This window comes from Danio rerio, chromosome 4 (assembly GCF_049306965.1).
Source record: "Danio rerio strain Tuebingen ecotype United States chromosome 4, GRCz12tu, whole genome shotgun sequence".
NCBI lineage: Eukaryota > Metazoa > Chordata > Actinopteri > Cypriniformes > Danionidae > Danio > Danio rerio.
The window spans coordinates 40,376,980-40,394,504 of NC_133179.1; the positions used below are offsets into that span (position 1 = coordinate 40,376,980).

The following is a 17,525-nucleotide window of genomic DNA, read 5'->3' on the forward strand; positions in this document are numbered from 1 at the left end:
TAACTCGGAGCATTAAATAATTTAAGTCATATAGATTATGATCATGTGCTACGCATCATGTGTTGTAAAATGGCAGGAGAAACTGTATGAAACACTACAGTTTTAAGAAATACATCAACATGATTCCCACATTCTTAGCTGGTATAGCGTCTTAAAAAGGGCACGAGAGAGATATTTACATGTTAGAAAAGTCAGAAAAGAAATACAAAGTTTACAAACACATAAAATTTACTTTTGGGCTGATTCAGGATTTCTGAGTCCCTTTCAGCATCGGGAGCCTTGTGTGTGTGTTCCTGTGTGTCTCGGGAGGCAGGGGGGCAGGAATGTCTTTTGAAGTTTTGGCAACCATCTCTGGCTTACCTCTAGATAAGTGGTGACACACAGGCTCAGACTTTGTGGCACCAAGAGTCATAAACCCACGCAGAGGAGACTTAGACCCCTTTATAAAATCGATACCTAATTTTATCTACTGACTGTACGTTACATCTTGTTTAATCCTGCCTCTTTTCGCAGCGCTGAACAACAGAATTTTGCATGCTCAAACTATAGTGTGACCGCAGCTTCGGAGAGAAACTATTCATATGCACTCAGTGTGGGAAGAGTTTCAACAGATCAGCAAACTTTAATGAATACATGAAGATTCACACTGGTGTGAAAGAGTATATGTGCTTTAAAGGGCCATGAAACCCCCTCGTTTCAGCAGGGTGTTTTCACACCTCTTCTTTGGAAAAAGTCAGAAAAGTGGGCGTGTCCAGCTCTGTTTAGGGGGGAGTGTCGGAGGAACTAAAGTGGGAGGGTGTGGGAGTGTCGATTTGGGCACGCGCGAGTTTCAGAGTCAAAATACACACACACACACACACACATACATACAGGAGAATGTGATGGTGATTAACCTACATGGACATCTGTAGTCGAATTATTAGCCAAATTATTAAATGGTGGACTTTAACTGCAGTTTGGCTCTTTCATTCAGGGAATTCATTCATGCCCCTCGCGACACACGAGATATTTGATTCGAGGCGCTGCTCTAAGCGTGTATTTTTCATGCAATGTTTTATACCGCACGGCGAATGAGTGAAAAAAAACCCTCTGCATTTCCCAGAAACTTAGATGCACACGGCAGGTAGCGTCAGAAAGCCGCGCGTGTTATTCCGGTCACTAAATGCGGTAAAAACCCTACACGAGGTTAAAGTTTGGTTGTGGTGCTAACGTGTTTACACTCTGTGCAATAGTTTGTTAGATACGAACAAACTAAATAAACAAAGAGCACTGGTCGCTCACTTACCAAATCTGTAGAGACAGGACAATCACCAGCAACTAGAGCCGCGTCTTTATGAAGAGAATACTACAAACGATTCCAGATCCCAGCGTTTGCAGATGAGAACAGCTCTCAGGTAAACAATAATCCTCCTTAGACAAGTAAGTTATTGTTGTCGCGCGTCGCGTACTCTGTTAATCCACACGTAACTCCAGCTGAACTCTCACAGAGAGAAAATGAAAACGAAACTTAACTGCAGCAAACTATAAAAGCAACACTTCACGCTTGTTTTGCCAACACAACGTGGCGTCTCTGTCCTGAAAACACGGTGATAGTAATGAATATTAATGAAGTTGCACAATAGAGTGCGCTGATTGGTTTGACCCAAGCCTTACTCATGCATTAATGCAACACACTGTAAGACGTAATAAGACTCACTCAGGCACAGACGCCCAGTCTGCACGCTGGAATACACGCTATTATGTCATGGCCGTGACGCAGCTTCAAAAATTCGTTTCAAACAGGAAGTACGAATTTGCTTAAAATAACGCAAAAACAACCAATTTACACTTTTTTGTGAAATATAGGTGTCCTAATAGTGTTTTTAGCAGTGTGGGACACATATACGACTGTCAACAGCTCAAAAAATGTGTTTTGGTGTTTCGTGACCCTTTAAGTGTGAGAAGACTTTTATTACAGCTCCAAAATTGAAACTGCACCAGACGTTTCACACTGGAGAGACCGTACAAGTGTTCACAATGTGACAAGAGGTTTAATCAGTTATCACATCTGAAAACAGAAGAGGATTCACACTGGAGAGAAACTCTACAGATCTGATCAGTGTCTACAGAGTTTCACTCATTCGGCGCAGTTTAACAAACACATGGACAAAAAGTTGCACAGAATACATGAATGCAGCAAAACATTTTCTCATGTGCACAGGATGTTTCATGTCTGAATTATGTTTGAAAAGGTTGAGTGACAATATACTGTTTTCCAATACTCCTACACTGCAGTAGGTGGGGTTGTAAATGTGTTGCGCTCCTTATGTTTACCGTAAACACAGTGATGGTGGCTGAGAGAAGAACAGTTTCATAAACATCTGGCAAACAGCATCTCAGCGGCTTAAAATCTCATTGCAAGTGATTGTACAGTTGCGGATACATTTGTACTCCACTCTCCAGTGTATTCATGTAGCTAGTGTTGTTTTGGATGATGTTCTCTGTCTGACTTCCTGAATGAGAAACAAATCACTGGGAAGACACCGCACATCAAACAAGGTGGAGCTCCAGGACTGTTAGTTTGCATATACCAGGGCCTCAAGCTTAGAAAGCCAATTTAATTGTCCTGTGTTGCAGCTTTTATTAGTAAATTTTCTTTACTTTTAGGTTCAAGATTCTTTTTAGTTTACTAAATTTACTTTTTTGAGTAGAATACAAACTTGATGAATATTTTATGATTTAGGCAGAGCGACAGGTATTAAGTGTTACAATATTAATACACTGATAATCCCAAAGTAAATCCCAGGTAAATCCTGATTGGATGCCTGCATTACTCATCAATGGGTAAATAAAAGTTGTTGTGCTAGCTACCCCAGGACGCTGTGGCTACTCAGGAGTCTTTATGTCAAGACCATCATGCCATTTCATTGACTCTTTAACTTTAAGGTATTGTTTTGCATTACTTATATCATGTAGGTAACGTGTTGTTGTGATTATATCCTAAGTTCTTTATCTTCATTATTATCCCTAGACATTTGTTGGTTGCTTTTATTAATTTTTCTATGAGTTATATTCTATAATAAATAATTTGCATTCAGGCTATTTTGTTGGCTCATCTCTCTTGTATGTTGCGACTCAAACAAGCGGCATGTACTTGATATACTGAAGTAAACAAGAAACTTTAGAAAGAAAGTAAAAAATTTGATTTGGTATGCGAAATGTATTTTTTTGCTGTATGGAACAGAACAAACACTCATTTGGGGGATGGTTGGTCTCTAGAACGACAAAGTCAGTTTGGGGGGGGGTCTTTCTCTCGAACTAAGGGCCAGTAGAAATACATTCGGTCTTTGGAACGATCGCTGGCAAACGCTTGGATGCACTCACCGGGGGGTGTTGATTAAACCCAGGCCCAAACCCACTAAGCCATTCCCGAAGAGAGACCACCTTTCCTGGCTTACCTGTCGGGACGTCCAGCGTCTGGAGGTGCGTGCCCGAAGCCAACTGTCTCTGACCTGCCGTCGTGACTTCGACGAAGGCAAAGAAAAAGGGACTCTGTTTATTTTTGGCTTTTGCGGTTGAACAAACCAGGGGTCTAAGGGCAGGCTAGCAGCCCCCAGAGCCAAGCCCGGGCAAGGCTGGTGTGCGCTATGACCCTGGTGCAGGCGGGGATCCAGGGTCCAGAGGCATCAAACACTGCCCCAGGTAGGAGTGCCCGAGCCTGGGCAAGGCAGGTCCACACTATGACCCTGGTGCAGGCGGGGATCCAGGGTCCAGAGGCATTAAACGCTCCCCCAGGTAGGAGAGCCCGGGCGAGGCAGGTGTGCGATATGACCCTGGTGCAGGCGGGGATTCAGGGTCCAGAGGCATTAAACGCTGCCCCAGGTAGGAGTGCCCGAGCCCAGGCAAGGCAGGTGTGCGCTATGACCCTGGTGCAGGCAGGGATCCAGGGTCCAGAGGCATCAAACGCTGCCCCAGGTAGAAGTGCCCAAGCCTGGGCAAGGCAGGTGCGCGCTATGTAGGGTTGGGTACCAAAACTCGGTGCCATAGTATCTTTAGAACCGGTATGCACCGGATCAAATCAGCATATGAATTTCTGTGCATAACTTTGGTGCTGCAACAAAACCGTAAAGCAGGTCGCGCACCGGAAGCGCCACTCGGCAGCGCACAGCGCCATGCATTTTATAACCAACAATCAACACAAGTCAACGGCTCAAAAACACACGCAATATAGCCCACAGTCAGCGCAAACTTCTCAACTGGGTCTCTAATCCTTACCAGCACATGTAAGCTCTGTTAGAGTCATTTTGTCATTCCCAGTTCATAATAATCCAAAAGGCGAATCTAATCATGGCAGTTTGTTCATGATTCAGGTTGCTAAAACAATTTTGCTCCTGTGTTTTGCCGGGCTTCTCTTTTTTTCAGCGTTTCACTCTCGCTTCACTCTCGCGCTTGTCCTTTTTTTTCTGAATGGATCAGATGACGGGGACACTTCAATAATCACACACACATTCGTTATATCAAATATAGACCCAAAAAGAAAGCGAATACCGCTCACACTTTTAGACGGGCTCGTAAAACAACAACAGGACACGGCAGATTTTTCTTCTTGGCTGTGTGTCTGTTCGTGGAGACGACGATAAGGTTTGTTTGAGGCCGGGTCATCCCATTATTATATGCATATAGTATTTTCATGTAATGTCTCGACTTTGTATTTAAAAAAAAAACATGGCAGTTCCTTTGTTTATGTTCTGTGTAGCTCCACAAGCTCATGACGTATCTCTGTAACCAATTAGCGTTCAGCTGCACATGTAGCTCCACCTTTTGGTACCATTTCGAAAAGGTATCGAAAAAGTGGTACGGTACGGTTTGGTTTGGTACGCTTTTTGACACCCATAAACGTATAAAAAAAAAAAAACAGCCATAAAAGCGTACCAAACCGTACCGTACCACTCAGTGGAAACAGGCCAGTAGTGTCCTCACTGCTGTTCTGCTTTCGTAAAATTGGGCAGAAAAGGGCCCATGGCATGGAGCCCTGCAGGTTAGCGTGGATGAAGTGTCTAAGCTGCTGGATTTAAGCTCTAATCACTTTGGGGGCGTGGGTTCGAATTCCAGCACTGCCAGTTGTGGTTTTAAACACGGTCAAACTGCTTGAGTGTGTGCGCATTCTCAGTGAACGCTGGAAATGAGAGAGTACATTTAAGTTGGCAACTAGTCAGTATAATTTGTTCTTTAAAACTCACGGCAGACTTGATGGTGTGACAGCAACACATTCCCCAGCTCGAATCTGCTCAGGAGCAAGTGTCTTTTCCCACGATTAGATTGCAGCATCTTAACAAAGTCTGCACTGGAAGTCTCTCTCTGCCACTGCTCCTTTTAGCAAGAGCACTCTATTGAACTACGGTGTAAAGATAGTGAACTAGACAGTAAAGATTCCCAATTAGAGTAGTAATACTCTATAACTGGATTTGAATATAATAACAACAACAATGTTGGGTCTGCTGTGATGGAATCAGTAACTTTCACTCTTTTGTGAAATAACAGTTACCTTGTAATCAGGTGCTTAAATGCATCGCAGCTGGCTGCCATTTGGAGTAGACTTCAAATGCCTTAAGGGGTGCTCAAATAGAGACAGAACTGTGGTTGACAGGAAGGTGGGAGTGCTTCCTAAGCTGGTATTAAGGAGCTTTCTTTCTTTGTGGAGAAGCTCCAGCAAGGCATGGCCAAATTGAACTGATTTCCCAGCGCTGTTGTGCTACTTGAAACAAGTTGGTATGAAAACTGCTCAGGGACAGCAGCTTGGCAAGGTAGCGTGGCCGAGCCGTCTAAGACGCTGGATTAAGGCTCCAGTCTCTTCGGGGGCGTGGGTTTGAATCCCACCGCTGCCAGGCAGTGCTTTTAGGATGCTTGAGAATGACCTCTCTGCTTGAGCAAACAGCAAAGTGATACTGCACGCTTCCGCTCACATCCAAACATAGACTCCTTGGCCAAAGTTGAAGGGCTTCACTAGGAAGCTCTGCGTCCTCTCTGCTGTTCTGCTTCCATAAATTGAGGAGAAAAGGGACCACTGCATGGATCTATCTAGGGTAGCCTGGCCGAGGGATCTAAGGTGCTGGATTTAGGCTCCAGTCTCTTCGGGGGCATGGGTTTGAATCCCACCGCTGCCAAATGTGGTTTTAAACACGGCCAAACTGCTTGAGTGTGTGCACGTTTTCAGTGAACGCTAGAAATAAGAAAGTACATTTAAATTGGCAACTAGTCAGTATAATGTGTTCTTTGAAACTCACGGCAGACTTGTTGGTGTGACAGCAACACATTCCCCAGCTCGAATCTGCTCAGGAGCAAGTGTCTTTCCCACGATTAGATTGCAGCATCTTAACAAAGTCTGCACTGGAAGTCTCTCTCTGCCATTGCTCCTTTTCGCAAGAGCACCCTATTGAAACAGGAACAGTAAAGATTCACAATTAGAGTAGTAATACTCTATAACTGGATTTGAATATAATAACAACAACAATGTGGGGTCTGCTGTGATGGAATCAGTAACTTTCACTCTTTTGTGAAATAACAGTTACCTTGTAATCAGGTGCTTAAATGCATCGCAGCTGGCTGCCGTTTGGAGTAGACTTCAATTGCCTTGAGGTGTGCTCAAATAGAGACAGAACTGTGGTTGACAGGAAGGTGGGAGTGCTTCCTAAGCTGGTATTAAGGAGATCTCTTTCTTTGAGGAGGAGCTCCAGCAAGGCATGGCCAAATTGAACTGATTTCCCAGTGCTGTGGCGCTACTTGAAACAAGTTGGTGTGAAAACTGCTCAGGGAAAGCAGCTTGGCAAGGTAGTGTGGCCTAGCGGTTTAAGGTAGGCTTGGGCGGTATTACGGTATTATGGTATACCGCGGGGTCTAAAAATAGCAACAGTGTGAGTTTCAATACCGTTATACCGTCATAAAATATTAAATATCCTTTATTTAATGCCTACAAAAACGTATGTGCGATTGTCATCACGGGACAGTGTGGAGGAGAGGGAGAGGGAGGGGGAGAGAGGGAGAGGGAGGGGGGGAGAGGGAGTGGGAGAGAGGGACAGGGAGAAGTGACGTGACGAGTGGCGCTCCAAAGTGTCCTGCAGTTACGCAGTTTCGACTGAACAGAAGGGAGACGTGGTTAATATGAACGAGAGGTCTGCATTAGAGCTGAAAATCTTTGCCCGAACCCGGCGAGACCCGAAAAAATCCAAATCCCTGCATTAAAATCCATCCCTGCAAAGGTGAAGCAAATGATGACGAAGTAGTAAAAAAAGAGAATTTTGACGGCGGTCAAGTCAGTCACTAGTTCAGAAGGAGCAGTTATTCCAGCCGCAGGTATTTCGCGGTCGCTCATACACCGCGTTTTACGGTAGAGCCCTAAACCGCAAGCTGACAGGTAAAATGACGAGGCCACTCGCTACCCTGAAACTGCTGTCATGGAAAATTAAATGGATGTTCCTGACTGGTAGAAGATGAACAAACAATCCTACCCAAAACTTGCAAAATAAGCCGGATCAGAACTCTGCATCTCGACCTGTAGCCGCAGGAAAGGGTGTTCAGCTGCTGGACGCACATGAGCGCAAGACTGCGCTAAAGCCTGTGGATTTAATAATGTTCCTCCACAAACACACGTAGACTAATCTTGGTGAGTACAGGGTTTAAAATTATAAATAAATATTAATTAAACTATATAATCATAATTTAGACAGAGTATACAGGCTAATAGTGGCATTATTCTTTTAATATTCAGCTTCACCGCCGCCCTAATGCCAGATTGTGAAGAGAAATGGAGAAACAATTCTTGCACAGCCTTTAACTAAATTTCGTTATTGCCAAAATACCCGTCATCATTTAGAGTTTATTTTAATTTGATTTGTTAAGCAAGATTTCTTTTCTTAATTGTGTCAGCCAATTTAAAGGCAAAGTGTTAGAGTGCTGAGATGTTACGATGTTTCAGAGGACTTATTTTATTTGTTCCAACTTCCAAGTGGCCTATAGTCTACGTTTGTTACGAATAAATGATGTTAAAACATATAAATGACTCATTCTTGAAAAAAATGCATTAGAGCTGTGCGCATGAGCACATTTGAATAATGTCGGGCTGTAAACGGGTTAGGGCTTAATAAAGCTGTGAATCAAAATGTACCTGTCGGACTCGGGACCTATCGGGTATAATTTTTAAGGCCCGATTACAGCTCTCTGCATTCCCGCTGCTGTTTCGCGGGAGCCGGCCAGATTTCTTACGGTGTGGGAGTAAATTTCTGAATAAATTGCGGGAGAGATGTGTGTGTGTGTGTAAGAGAGAGAGAGGGGTGTTGTGCGTCGCTTGGCTCTTTCTCTCTCTCTCTCTCTCTCTCTCCTCTCTGACTGCGAGCCAAAATTTATCAAAATTTTATCAAAATCAAAATTTGGATACCGCCCAAGCCTAGTCTAAGGTGCTGGATTTAGGCTCCAGTCTCTTTGGTGGCGTGGGTTTGAATCCCACTGCTGCCATGCAGTCCTTTTAGGATGCTTGAGAATGACCTCTCTGCTTGAGCAAACAGACTTGCAAAGTGATACTGCATGCTTCTGCTCACATCCAAACGTAGACTCCTTGGCCAAAAACGAAGGGCTTCACTATGAAGCTCGCCGTCCTCTCTGCTTCCGTAAAATTGGGCAGAAAAGGGACCACTGCATGTAGTCATCTGGGATAGAGTAGCCAAGGGATCTAAGGCGCTGGATTTAGGCTCCAGTCTCTTCGGGGGCGTGGGTTCGAATCCCACCGCTGCCAGGCAGTGCTTTTAGGATGCTTGAGAATGACCTCTCTGCTTGAGCAAACAGACTTGCAAAGTGATACTGCACGCTTCCGCTCACATCCAAATGTAGACTCCTTGGCCAAAGTTGAAGGGCTTCACTAGGATTCTCTGCGTCCTTTCTGCTTCTGTAAAATTGGGCAGAAAAGGGACTACTGAACAAATCCATCTTGGGTAGCGTGGCTGAGGGGTCTAAGGCGCTGGATTAAGGCTCCAGTCTCTTCGGGGGCGTGAGTTCGAATCCCACTGCTGCCAGATGTGGTTTTAAACTCAGCCAAACTGCTTGAGTGTGTACATGTTCTCAGTGACCGCTGGAAATGACAGAGTACATTTAAGTTGGCAACTAGTCAGTATAATGTGTTCTTTGAGACTCACGGCAGACTTCTTGGTGTGACAGCAACACATCCCCAAGCTCGAATCTGCTCAGGAGCAAGTGTCTTTCCCACGATTAGATTGCAGCATCTTAACAAAGTCTGCACTGGAAGTCTCTCTCTGCCACTGCTCCTTTTAGCAAGAGCACTCTATTGAAACAGGAACAGTAAAGATTCACAATTAGAGTAGTAATACTCTATAGCTGGATTTGAATATAATAACAACAACAATGTGGGGTCTGCTGTGATGGAATCAGTAACTTTCACTCTTTTGTGAAATAACAGTTACCTTGTAATCAGGTGCTTAAATGCATCGCAGCTGGCTGCCATTTGGAGTAGACTTCAAATGCCTTGAGGTGTGCTCAAATAGAGACAGAACTGTGGTTGACAGGAAGGTGGGAGTGCTTCCTAAGCTGGTATTAAGGAGATCTCTTTCTTTGAGGAGGAGCTCCAGCAAGGCATGGCCAAATTGAACTGATTTCCCAGCGCTGTTGCGCTACTTGAAACAAGTTGGTATGAAAACTGCTCAGGGAAAGCTACTTGGCAAGGTAGCGTGGCCGAGCGGTCTAAGGCGCTGGATTAAGCTTCCAGTCTGTTCGGTGGCGTGGGTTCGAATCCCACCGCTGCCAGGCAGTCCTTTTTAGGATGCTTGAGAATGACCTCTCTGCTTAAGCAAATAGACTTGCAAAGTGATACTGCATGATTCCGCTCACATCCAAACGTAGACTCCTTGGCCAAAGTTGAAGGGCTTCACTAGGAAGCTCTGCGTCCTCTCTGCTGTTCTGCTTCCGTAAAATTGAGAAGAAAAGGGACCACTGAATGGAGTCATCTGGGATAGCGTAGCCAAGGGATCTAAGGCGCTGGATTTAGTCTCCAGTTTCTTCGGGGGCATGGGTTCGAATCCCACCGCTGCCAGGCATTGCTTTTAGGATGCTTGAGAATGACCTCTCTGCTTGAGCAAACAGACTTGCAAAGTGATACTGCACGCTTCCGCTAGCATCCAAATGTAGACTCCTTGGCCAAAGTTGAAGGGCTTCACTAGGAAGCTCTGCGTCCTCTCTGCTCTTCTGCTTCTGTAAAATTGGGCAGAAAATGAACCACTGCTAATCCATCTAGGGTAGTGTGGCAGAGGGGTCTAAGGCGCTGGATTTAAGCTCCAGTCTCTTCGGGGGCGTGGGTTCGAATCCCACCGCTGCCAGATGTGGTTTTAAACACGGCCAAACTGCTTGAGTTCAGCTCGTTTTCAGTGGACGCTAGAAATGAGAGAGTACATTTAAGTTGGCATCTAGTCAGTATAATGTGTTCTTTGAGACTCACGGCAGACTTCTTGGTGTGACAGCAACACATCCCCAAGCTCAAATCTGCTCAGGAGCAAGTGTCTTTCCCACGATTAGATTGCAGCATCTTAACAAAGTCTGCACTGGAAGTCTCTCTCTGCCACTGCTCCTTTTAGCAAGAGCACCCTATTGAAACAGGAACAATAAAGATTCACAATTAGAGTAGTAATAGTTTTGAAGGATGTTGTTGCAAAATTTAACGTCATCTTTACCGAAAATAGCAGCAAATACATACAGAAATGTCATATTCCAGCCCCCATCATGAAAAGGAGTACATACATGACGAGGTGGAAGAGTCCATCGAATCCCATCCTTGTCGTTCAAATGCTCTGGCGTTTGAAAGAGGCCGGTGCTTCCGTGGAAGGTGTTTTACTCGCACGCTTTTATCGTTTTGAAGGATGTTGTCGTTCATACGGCAAAACTGAAATTCATCTGACCGAAAATAGCAACAGGAAAGTGAGTACGTACATGGCAGGGTGGCCGAGTCCATCGAATCCCATTTTTGTCGTTTATTTGCTCTGTCGTTCATACGGCAAAACTGAAAGTCATCTTACCGAAAATAGTTGCAGAAACATACATTTACAAATATCTGCCACAGTCCGGCCTCCACCAGAGAAGAAGGAAAATACATGACGAGGTGGCCGAGTGGTTAAGGCGATGGACTGCTAATCCATTGTGCTCTGCACGCGTGGGTTCGATTCTTATCCTCGTCGCTCATATGTTCTGGCATTCGAGAGATCATGGTGTTTCTGTAGAATTTCTTTTACTCTCACTCTTTTAGCGTTTTGAAGGATGTTGTTGCAAAATTTTATGTCAACTTTATGGAAAATAGCTGCAAATACAAACATATATGCCATAGTCCAGCCCCCATCATGAAAGTGAGTACATACATGACGAGGTGAAAGGGTCCATCGAATCCCATCCTTGTCGTTCAAATGCTCTGGCGTTTGAAAGAGGCCGGTGCTTCCGTGGAAGGTGTTTTACTTGCACGCTCTTATCGTTTTGAAGGATGTTGTTGCAAAATTTATCCTCATCCTTACCGAAAATAGCAGCAAATACATACAGAAATGTCATATTCCAGCCCCCATCATGAAAGTGAGTACATACATAATGAGGTGGAAGAGTCCATCGAATCCCATTTTTGTCGTTCATTTGATCTGTCGTTCATATGTCAAAACTAAAAGTCATCTGACCGAAAATAGTTGCAGAAACATACATATACAAATATGTCCCACAGTCCGGCCTCCACCGAGAAGAAGGAAAGTATGTGACGAGGTGGCCGAGTGGTTAATGCGATGGACTGCTAATCCATTGTGCTCTGCACACGTGGGTTCGAGTCCCATCCTTGTCGCTCATATGTTCTGGCATTCGAGAGCATGGTGTTTCTGTAGAAGTTCTTTTACTCTCACTCTTTTAGCGTTTTGAAGGATGTTGTTGCAAAATTTTATGTCAACTTTATCGAAAATAGCTGCAAATACAAACATATATGCCATAGTCCAGCCCCCATCATGAAAGTGAGTACATACATGACGAGGTGGAAGAGTCCATCGAATCCCATCCTTGTCGTTCAAATGCTCTGGCGTTTGAAAGAGGCCGGTGCTTCCGTGGAAGGTGTTTTACTCGCACGCTCTAATCGTTTTGAAGGATGTTGTTGCAAAATTTAACGTCATCTTTACCAAAAATAGCAGCAAATACATACAGAAATGCCATAGTTCAGCCCCCAACAGGAAAGTGAGTACATACATGGCGGGGTGGCTGAGTCCATCGAATCCCATTTTTGTCGTTTATTTGCTCTGTCGTTCATACGGCAAAACTGAAAGTCATCTTACCGAAAATAGTTGCAGAAACATACATTTACAAATATGTGCCACAGTCCGGCCTCCACCAGAGAAGAAGGAAAATACAAGACGAGGTGGCCGAGTGGTTAAGGCGATGGACTGCTAATCCATTGTGCTCTGCACGCGTGGGTTCGAATCCCATCCTCGTCGCTCATATGTTCTGGCATTCGAGAGATCATGGTGTTTCTGTAGAAGTTCTTTTACTCTCACTCTTTTAGCGTTTTGAAGGATGTTGTTGCAAAATTTTATGTCAACTTTATCGAAAATAGCTGCAAACACAAACATATATGCCATAGTCCAGCCCCCATCATGAAAGTGAGTACATACATGACGAGGTGGAAGAGTCCATCGAATCCCATCCTTGTCGTTCAAATGCTCTGGCGTTTGAAAGAGGCCGGTGCTTCCGTGGAAGGTGTTTTACTCGCACGCTCTAATCGTTTTGAAGGATGTTGTTGCAAAATTTAACGTCATCTTTACCGAAAATAGCAGCAAATACATACAGAAATGCCATAGTTCAGCCCCCATCATGAAAGTGAGTACATACATGGCGGGGTGGCCGAGTCCATCGAATCCCATTTTTGTCGTTCATACGGCAAAACTGAAAGTCATCTTACAGAAAATAGTTGCAGGAACATACATTTACAATTATGTGCCACAGTCCGGCCTCCACCAGAGAAGAAAAAAAGTACGTGACGAGGTGGCCGAGTGGTTAAGGCGATAGACTGCTAATCCATTGTGCTCTGCACGCGTGGGTTTGAATCCCATCCTCGTCGCTCATATGTTCTGGCATTCGAGAGATCATGGTGTTTCTGTAGAAGGACTTTTACTCTCACTCTTTTAGCTTTTTGAAGGATGTTGTTGCAAAATTTTAAGTCATCTTTATTGAAAAAAGCTGCAAACACAAACATATCTGCCATAGTCCAGCCCCCATCATGAAAAGGAGTACATACATGACGAGGTGGAAGAGTCCATCGAATCCCATCCTTGTCGTTAAAATGCTCTGGCGTTTGAACGAGGCCGGTGCTTCCGTGGAAGGTGTTTTACTCGCACGCTCTTATCGTTTTGAAGGATGTTGTTGCAAAATTTAACGTCATCTTTACCGAAAATAGCAGCAAATACATACAGAAATGCCGTAGTCCAGCCTCCAACAGGAAAGTGAGTACATACATGGCGGGGTGGCCGAGTCCATCGAATCATATTTTTGTCGTTCATTTGCTCTGTCGTTCATACGGCAAAACTGAAATTCATCTGACCAAAAATAGCTGCAGAAACATACATTTACAAATATGTGCCACAGTCCGGCCTCCACCAGAGAAGAAGGAAAGTATGTGACGAGGTGGCCGAGTGATTAAGGCGATGGACTGCTAATCCATTGTGCTCTGCACGCGTGGATTCGAATCCCATCCTCGTCGCTCCTATATTCTGGCATTTGAGAGATCATGGTGTTTCTGTAGAAGTACTCTCACTCTTTTAGCATTTTGAAGGATGTTGTTGCTAAATTTTATGTCAACTTAATCGAAAATAGCTGAAAATACAAACATATGCCATAGTCCAGCCCCCATCATGAAAGTGAGTACGTACATGACAAGGTGGAAGGGTCTATCGAATCCCATCCTTGTCATTCGAATGCTCTGGCGTTTGAAAGCGGCTGGTGCTTCCGTGGAAGGTGTTTTACTTGCACGCTCTAATCGTTTTGAAGGATGTTGTTGCAAAATTTAACGTCATCTTTACCGAAAATAGCAGCAAATACATACAGAAATGCCATAGTTCAGCCCCCAACAGGAAAGTGAGTACATACATGGCGGGGTGGCTGAGTCCATCGAATCCCATTTTTGTCGTTTATTTGCTCTGTCGTTCATACGGCAAAACTGAAAGTCATCTTACCGAAAATAGTTGCAGAAACATACATTTACAAATATGTGCCACAGTCCGGCCTCCACCAGAGAAGAAGGAAAATACAAGACGAGGTGGCCGAGTGGTAAAGGCGATGGACTGCTAATCCATTGTGCTCTGCATGCGTGGGTTCGAATCCCATCCTCGTCGCTCATATGTTCTGGCATTCGAGAGATCATGGAGTTTCTGTAGAAGTTCTTTTACTCTCACTCTTTTAGCGTTTTGAAGGATGTTGTTGCAAAATTTTATGTAAACTTTATCGAAAATAGCTGCAAACACAAACATATATGCCATAGTCCAGCCCCCATCATGAAAGTGAGTACATACATGACGAGGTGGAAGAGTCCATCGAATCCCATCCTTGTCGTTCAAATGCTCTGGCGTTTGAAAGAGGCCGGTGCTTCCGTGGAAGGTGTTTTACTCGCACGCTCTAATCGTTTTGAAGGATGTTGTTGCAAAATTTAACGTCATCTTTACCGAAAATAGCAGCAAATACATACAGAAATGCCATAGTTCAGCCCCCATCATGAAAGTGAGTACATACATGGCGGGGTGGCCGAGTCCATCGAATCCCATTTTTGTCGTTCATACGGCAAAACTGAAAGTCATCTTACAGAAAATAGTTGCAGGAACATACATTTACAATTATGTGCCACAGTCCGGCCTCCACCAGAGAAGAAAAAAAGTACGTGACGAGGTGGCCGAGTGGTTAAGGCGATAGACTGCTAATCCATTGTGCTCTGCACGCGTGGGTTTGAATCCCATCCTCGTCGCTCATATGTTCTGGCGTTCGAGAGATCATGGTGTTTCTGTAGAAGGACTTTTACTCTCACTCTTTTAGCTTTTTGAAGGATGTTGTTGCAAAATTTTAAGTCATCTTTATTGAAAATAGCTGCAAACACAAACATATCTGCCATAGTCCAGCCCCCATCATGAAAAGGAGTACATACATGACGAGGTGGAAGAGTCCATCGAATCCCATCCTTGTCGTTAAAATGCTCTGGCGTTTGAACGAGGCCGGTGCTTCCGTGGAAGGTGTTTTACTCGCACGCTCTTATCGTTTTGAAGGATGTTGTTGCAAAATTTAACGTCATCTTTACCGAAAATAGCAGCAAATACATACAGAAATGCCGTAGTCCAGCCTCCAACAGGAAAGTGAGTACATACATGGCGGGGTGGCCGAGTCCATCGAATCCTATTTTTGTCGTTCATTTGCTCTGTCGTTCATACGGCAAAACTGAAATTCATCTGACCAAAAATAGCTGCAGAAACATACATTTACAAATATGTGCCACAGTCCGGCCTCCACCAGAGAAGAAGGAAAGTATGTGACGAGGTGGCCGAGAGATTAAGGCGATGGACTGCTAATCCATTGTGCTCTGCACGCGTGGATTCGAATCCCATCCTCGTCGCTCCTTTATTCTGGCATTTGAGAGATCATGGTGTTTCTGTAGAAGTACTCTCACTCTTTTAGCATTTTGAAGGATGTTGTTGCTAAATTTTATGTCAACTTAATCGAAAATAGCTGAAAATACAAACATATGCCATAGTCCAGCCCCCATCATGAAAGTGAGTACGTACATGACAAGGTGGAAGGGTCTATCGAATCCCATCCTTGTCGTTCGAATGCTCTGGCGTTTGAAAGCGGCTGGTGCTTCCGTGGAAGGTGTTTTACTTGCACGCTCTTATCGTTTTGAAGGATGTTGTTGCAAAATTTAACGTCGTCTTTACCGAAAATAGCAGCCAATATATACAGAAATGCCGTAGTCCAGCCCCCAACAGGAAAGTGAGTACATACATGACGGGGTGGCCGAGTCCATCGAATCCCATTTTTGTCGTTCATTTGCTCTGTCGTTCGAGAGATCATGGTGTTTCTGTAGGAGTTCTTTTAATAGCAGCAAATACATACAGAAATGCCGTAGTCCAGCCCCCAACAGGAAAGTGAGTACATACATGGCGGGGTGGCCGAGTCTATCGAATCCCATTTTTGTCGTTTATTTGCTCTGTCGTTCATACGGCAAAACTGAAAGTCATCTTACCGAAAATTGTTGCAGAAACATACATTTACAAATATGTGCCACAGTCCGGCCTCCACCAGAGAAGAAGGCAAATACATGACGAGGTGGCCGAGTGGGTAAGGCGATGGACTGCTAATCCATTGTGCTCTGCACGCGTGGGTTCGAATCCTGTCCTCGTCGCTCATATGTTCTGGCATTCGAGAGATCATGGTGTTTCTGTAGAATTTCTTTTACTCTCACTCTTTTAGCGTTTTGAAGGATGTTGTTGCAAAATTTTATGTCAACTTTATCGAAAATAGCTGCAAATACAAACATATATGCCATAGTCCAGCCCCCATCATGAAAGTGAGTACATACATGACGAGGTGGAAGGGTCCATCGAATCCCATCCTTGTCGTTCAAATGCTCTGGCGTTTGAAAGAGGCCAGTGCTTCCGTGGAAGGTGTTTTACTTGCACGCTCTTATCGTTTTGAAGGATGTTGTTGCAAAATTTAACGTCATCCTTACCGAAAATAGCAGCAAATACATACAGAAATGTCATATTCCAGCCCCCATCATGAAAGTGAGTACATACATAATGAGGTGGAAGAGTCCATCGAATCCCATTTTTGTCGTTCATTTGATCTGTCGTTCATATGTCAAAACTGAAAGTCATCTGACCGAAAATAGTTGCAGAAACATAAATATACAAATATGTCCCACAGTATGGCCTCCACCGAGAAGAAGGAAAGTATGTGACGAGGTGGCCGAGTGGTTAAGGCGATGGACTGCTAATCCATTGTGCTCTGCACGCGTGGGTTCGAGTCCCATCCTCGTCGCTCATATGTTCTGGCATTCGAGAGATCATGGTGTTTCTGTAGAAGTTCTTTTACTCTCACTCTTTTAGCGTTTTGAAGGATGTTGTTGCAAAATTTTATGTCAACTTTATGGAAAATAGCTGCAAATACAAACATATATGCCATAGTCCAGCCCCCATCATGAAAGTGAGTACATACATGGCGGGGTGGCCGAGTCCATCGAATCCCATTTTTGTCGTTCATACGGCAAAACTGAAAGTCATCTTACAGAAAATAGTTGCAGAAACATACATTTACAATTATGTGCCACAGTCCGGCCTCCACCAGAGAAGAAGGAAAGTATATGACGAGGTGGCCGAGTGGTTAAGGCGATGGACTGCTAATCCATTGTGCTCTGCACGCGTGGGTTTGAATCCCATCCTCGTCGCTCATATGTTCTGGCGTTCGAGAGATCATGGTGTTTCAGTAGAAGGACTTTTACTCTC

The 17,525-nt window shown here is 44.3% G+C and overlaps 1 protein-coding gene, 1 long non-coding RNA gene and 14 other non-coding genes across 16 annotated transcripts in view; 15 read left to right on the top strand and 1 right to left on the bottom strand.

Moving 5' to 3' along the window:
• The window catches only part of LOC110439461 (uncharacterized), a 1,085,403-nt gene that overhangs the window by 362,159 nt on the left and 705,719 nt on the right, over nt 1-17,525 (bottom strand). The gene's annotated exons all lie outside the window — the stretch shown is intronic.
• LOC110437823 (uncharacterized) lies at nt 514-3,077 on the top strand. Its single transcript, XR_012402428.1, has 2 exons — nt 514-677; nt 1,936-3,077. It is a non-coding gene; the product is annotated as an uncharacterized lncRNA (long non-coding RNA).
• On the top strand, nt 8,960-9,041 carry trnal-aag (transfer RNA leucine (anticodon AAG)). The gene has a single exon. It is a non-coding gene; the product is annotated as a tRNA-Leu (tRNA).
• On the top strand, nt 9,705-9,786 carry trnal-aag (transfer RNA leucine (anticodon AAG)). The gene has a single exon. It is a non-coding gene; the product is annotated as a tRNA-Leu (tRNA).
• On the top strand, nt 10,274-10,355 carry trnal-uaa (transfer RNA leucine (anticodon UAA)). Its single transcript has one exon. It is a non-coding gene; the product is annotated as a tRNA-Leu (tRNA).
• On the top strand, nt 11,126-11,207 carry trnas-gcu (transfer RNA serine (anticodon GCU)). Its single transcript has one exon. It is a non-coding gene; the product is annotated as a tRNA-Ser (tRNA).
• Nucleotides 11,764-11,845, top strand: trnas-gcu (transfer RNA serine (anticodon GCU)). The gene has a single exon. It is a non-coding gene; the product is annotated as a tRNA-Ser (tRNA).
• trnas-gcu (transfer RNA serine (anticodon GCU)) lies at nt 12,401-12,482 on the top strand. Its single transcript has one exon. It is a non-coding gene; the product is annotated as a tRNA-Ser (tRNA).
• On the top strand, nt 13,024-13,105 carry trnas-gcu (transfer RNA serine (anticodon GCU)). Its single transcript has one exon. It is a non-coding gene; the product is annotated as a tRNA-Ser (tRNA).
• On the top strand, nt 13,663-13,744 carry trnas-gcu (transfer RNA serine (anticodon GCU)). The gene has a single exon. It is a non-coding gene; the product is annotated as a tRNA-Ser (tRNA).
• trnas-gcu (transfer RNA serine (anticodon GCU)) lies at nt 14,294-14,375 on the top strand. Its single transcript has one exon. It is a non-coding gene; the product is annotated as a tRNA-Ser (tRNA).
• On the top strand, nt 14,917-14,998 carry trnas-gcu (transfer RNA serine (anticodon GCU)). The gene has a single exon. It is a non-coding gene; the product is annotated as a tRNA-Ser (tRNA).
• On the top strand, nt 15,556-15,637 carry trnas-gcu (transfer RNA serine (anticodon GCU)). The gene has a single exon. It is a non-coding gene; the product is annotated as a tRNA-Ser (tRNA).
• Nucleotides 16,342-16,423, top strand: trnas-gcu (transfer RNA serine (anticodon GCU)). The gene has a single exon. It is a non-coding gene; the product is annotated as a tRNA-Ser (tRNA).
• On the top strand, nt 16,980-17,061 carry trnas-gcu (transfer RNA serine (anticodon GCU)). The gene has a single exon. It is a non-coding gene; the product is annotated as a tRNA-Ser (tRNA).
• Nucleotides 17,386-17,467, top strand: trnas-gcu (transfer RNA serine (anticodon GCU)). The gene has a single exon. It is a non-coding gene; the product is annotated as a tRNA-Ser (tRNA).